The sequence below is a fragment of the Lucilia sericata genome, unplaced genomic scaffold, assembly GCF_015586225.1.
Source record: "Lucilia sericata isolate MDLA Ls3-8-SP2 unplaced genomic scaffold, ASM1558622v1 Contig002530F_arrow, whole genome shotgun sequence".
NCBI lineage: Eukaryota > Metazoa > Arthropoda > Insecta > Diptera > Calliphoridae > Lucilia > Lucilia sericata.
Window position 1 is genome coordinate 22,501 of NW_023996299.1, and position 4,166 is coordinate 26,666.

The 4,166-nt window shown below is 30.7% G+C and overlaps 1 pseudogene; it reads left to right on the forward strand.

Annotated features, from left to right (window-relative positions):
• LOC119614047 overlaps positions 1-3,366 on the forward strand; it is a 7,919-nt pseudogene extending 4,553 nt beyond the window's left edge.
• Positions 3,367-4,166: the final 800 nt, after the last annotated feature.

Sequence of the window (4,166 nt, forward strand, 5' to 3'; positions counted from 1 at the left end):
CAAATTACAAATATGGGATACCGCTGGTCAAGAAGCATTCAGATCAATAACACGATCATATTATCGTGGTGCTGCTGGTGCTTTATGGTATATGACATAACAAGACGTGAAACATTTAATCATTTGACAACATGGTTAGAGGATGCCAGACAACATTCAAATTCCAATATGGTTATAATGTTGATAGGCAATAAAAGGTATATTTACTTTAAAAAACCTTTAAGTATAATCTTAAGAATTATTGAATTATGTTTGCATTTTCTTATTTTATCCAGCGATTTAGAGTCAAGGCGTGAAGTTAAAAAGGAGGAGGGTGAAGCTTTCGCTCGTGAACATGGTTTAGTATTTATGGAAACATCAGCACGTACCGCCGCCAATGTTGAGGAAGCCTTTATTAATACAGCCAAAGAAATTTATGAAAAAATTCAAGAAGGTGTTTTCGATATCAACAATGAGGTAAGTTCATTTGAGACTTTTAATTTCTTTATGTTTTTGAAAAACGAGTACCTATAATTCCTTTGTTAGTCATATTTTTATCTATATTTAATATTTTCTTTGTACTTCTATTCATTTCCAAATTTTTCGTCTTTGCTTATGATACAACGGTTGTCAGAACTTACATCTTACAAATTTTGTCTTGCAACAGTCAGTAATGCTTTTTCTGACAACGTTGGCAAAAGAAAAATTGTAAGATCACACGATTGTTCAGTTCTATATCAGTTCTAGTTTATCTCAAGCTCATTTGTAGTTCAGTTCTAGATCAGTTCCACTTTTGTTCTAGTTTAGTTCTATTTGAGTTCTAATTCAGTTCCACTTTTGTTCTAGTCCAGTTTTAGTTCTTTTCTAGTTCAGTTCTAGTTCAATTCTAGTTCAGTTCTATTCAGTCTAGTGCAGTTCTAGATCAGTTCTAGTTCAGTTCTAGTTCAGTTCTAGTTCAGTTCTAGTTCAGTTCTAGTTCAGTTCTAGTTCAGTTCTAGTTCAGTTCTAGTTCAGTTCTAGTTCAGTTCTAGTTCAGTTCTAGTTCAGTTCTAGTTCAGTTCAGTTCAGTTCAAGTTCAGTTCTAGTTCAGTTCTAGTTCAGTTCTAGTTCAGTCTAGTTCAGATTTCTAGTTCAGTTCTAGTTCATTCTAGTTCAGTTCTAGTTCAGTTCTAGTTCAGTTCTAGTTCAGTTCTAGTTCAGTTCTAGTTCAGTTCTAGTTCAGTTCTAGTTCAGTTCTAGTTCAGTTCTAGTTCAGTTCTAGTTCAGTTCTAGTTCAGTTCTAGTTCAGTTCTAGTTCAGTTCTAGTTCAGTTCTAGTTCAGTTCTAGTTCAGTTCTAGTTCAGTTTTGGTTCAGTTCTAGTTCAGTTCTAGTTCAGTTCTAGTTCAGTTCTAGTTCAGTTCTAGTTCAGTTCTAGTTCAGTTCTAGTTCAGTTCTAGTTCAGTTCTAGTACTGTTCTATTTCAGTTGTAGTACATTTCTAGTTCAGTTCTATTTCAGTTCTAGATCAGTTCTAGTTCAATTCTAGTTCAGTTCTAGTTCAGTTCTAGGTCAGTTCTAGTTCAGTTCTAGTTCAGTTCTAGTTCAGTTCTAGTTCTAGTTCAGTTCTAGTTCAGTTCTAGTTCTAGTTCAGTTCTAGTTCAGTTCTAGTTCAGTTCTAGTTCAGTTCTAGTTCAGTTTCTAGTTCAGTTCTAGTTCAGTTCTAGTTCAGTTCTAGTTCAGTTCTAGTTCAGTTTTGGTTCAGTTCTAGTTCAGTTCTAGTTCAGTTCTAGTTCAGTTCTAGTTCAGTTCTAGTTCAGTTCTAGTTCAGTTCTAGTTCAGTTCTAGTTCAGTTCTAGTACTGTTCTATTTCAGTTGTAGTACATTTCTAGTTCAGTTCTAGTTCAGTTCTAGTTCAGTTCTAGTTCAGTTCTAGTTCAGTTTTGGTTCAGTTCTAGTTCAGTTCTAGTTCAGTTCTAGTTCAGTTCTAGTTCAGTTCTAGTTCAGTTCTAGTTCAGTTCTAGTTCAGTTCTAGTACTGTTCTATTTCAGTTGTAGTACATTTCTAGTTTAGTTCTAGTTCAGTTCTATTTCAGTTCTAGATCAGTTCTAGTTCAATTCTAGTTCAGTTCCTAGTTCAGTTCTAGGTCAGTTCTAGTTCAGTTCTAGTTCAGTTCTAGTTCAGTTCTAGTTCTAGTTCAGTTCTAGTTCAGTTCTAGTTCAGTTCTAGTTCTAGTTCCAGTTCAGTTCAGTTCTAGTTCAGTTCTAGTTCAGTTCTAGTTCAGTTCTAGTTCAGTTCTAGTTCAGTTCTAGTACTGTTCTATTTCAGTTGTAGTACATTTCTAGTTCAGTTCTAGTTCAGTTCTATTTCAGTTCTAGATCAGTTCTAGTTCAATTCTAGTTCAGTTCTAGTTCAGTTCTAGGTCAGTTCTAGTTCAGTTCTAGTTCAGTTCTAGTTCTAGTTCAGTTCTAGTTCAGTTCTAGTTCTAGTTCAGTTCTAGTTCAGTTCTAGTTCAGTTCTAGTTCAGTTCTAGTTCAGTTCTAGCTCAGTTCTAGTTCAGTTCTAGTTCAGTTCTAGTTCAGTTCTAGTTCAGTTCTAGTTCAGTTCTAGTTCAGTTCTAGTTCAGTTCTAGTTCAGTTCTAGTTCATTTCTAGTTCAGTTCTAGTTCATTCTAGTTCAGTTCTAGTTCAGTTCTAGTTCAGTTTTAATTCAAAAAGAAGTAATTTTTGCATCGAATCCTTACAACCTATAGAGCAAGATATCTTTAGTCAAGACCGGTCAACCAGGCACTCGTTCTACAACTAGTTTTTCAAAATATATTTTAAATTCCATTATAAAATTATTAATAAATTTCTCTTTCGACTTTTTCTTCCAGGCCAACGGTATTAAAATTGGTCAACAGCATTCCCCCACAAATCCTTCACTGCCCGGTTCGGGAAATCAAGCTGGGTCAGCAAGTAGCGGTTGTTGTTAAAAGTTGCTCGACTTTTTTCCTGCAACATTAATTAAAAACAAACATAACAAAACCGACATCAAACTAACAGTGAATAGAAATACTTGTATTTTATTTTTACACCATCTTTACGATGAAAAAATAAAAAAACTAAAGAAAAATACAAATTATAGAAAAAAACGAAATTCTTCTGAAATTAAATTCTTCTCCTTTTAATAATTAGACAACACATACAACAAAGAAAAAAACATAAAATAAATTAAATAAAACTTAAAAATTCTATCTATTGATAACCAAAAAAAAAAAAAACAAAAAGGCGTAAAAAAGTGAAATCTATAGCAACCAAACAAAAATTACCATAAATTTCACTTAAAGCTAACACAACAACAACACAATTATTTCAATTAAAATATAAAAAAATATAATTACAAAATAAAAATTGTGCAAAAAAAAAAAAACTTTATAATATAAATATATTTATAAATAAAACAACAAAACATTCTTTAAAATAATAATTGGCTTTTTTGTATAAAATAAATCAGCAACTTTATAAAATTTAAACTAAAAATTATTTTGCAAATGCTTAAAAATTTACCATAATTTTATTAGTTTATTTTATTAATAGAGTTTACAAATAAGTTTTGTAAATTTGTACAAATCTACAGAACAAATTTGTTTTTTTTTCTTTTTGTTTAAATAAACAAACAGTAATTTGTGCTTTAGTTTATTTCTCTTTGTAAATTTGTTTCATAAATATTAGTTTTTTTTTTTTTTTCATTAAAAACGCGGTTAAGGATATTTGTTTTGTTTTTTATTTGTTTTCTTAGTTTAATTATCAACATTTATTTACTCTCTTTTAATTTCTATAAGTTTTACATGAAATCAAACAAGAAAACCAAACTACATATATTGTGTGTGTGTTTTATATATAAAATTATTTAAATAAAATAAACTAAAAACTAAAGATAGTGAGCCTAAACTTATACACATTTAAAATATTAAATAAAAACAAAAGATTTTGAGAAAAAAAAACAATTATGTTATTAATTGTGTGGGAGGTTTAATGAATATAAAACAAGGGTTTTGAAAGGTATTTGTAGTGTAAAGAAAACGTTGTTGTTCTTTGGTATAGTGGCACAGTCTCCACTATACTTAAACTCTTCATTGGGAGATTCTTTAAAAGTGGCTCTCAAGCACAAAGGCGAGCACCACTCTGTTTCAAATATGGTGGCATCTTAAAATTAATCCCAATCCAATC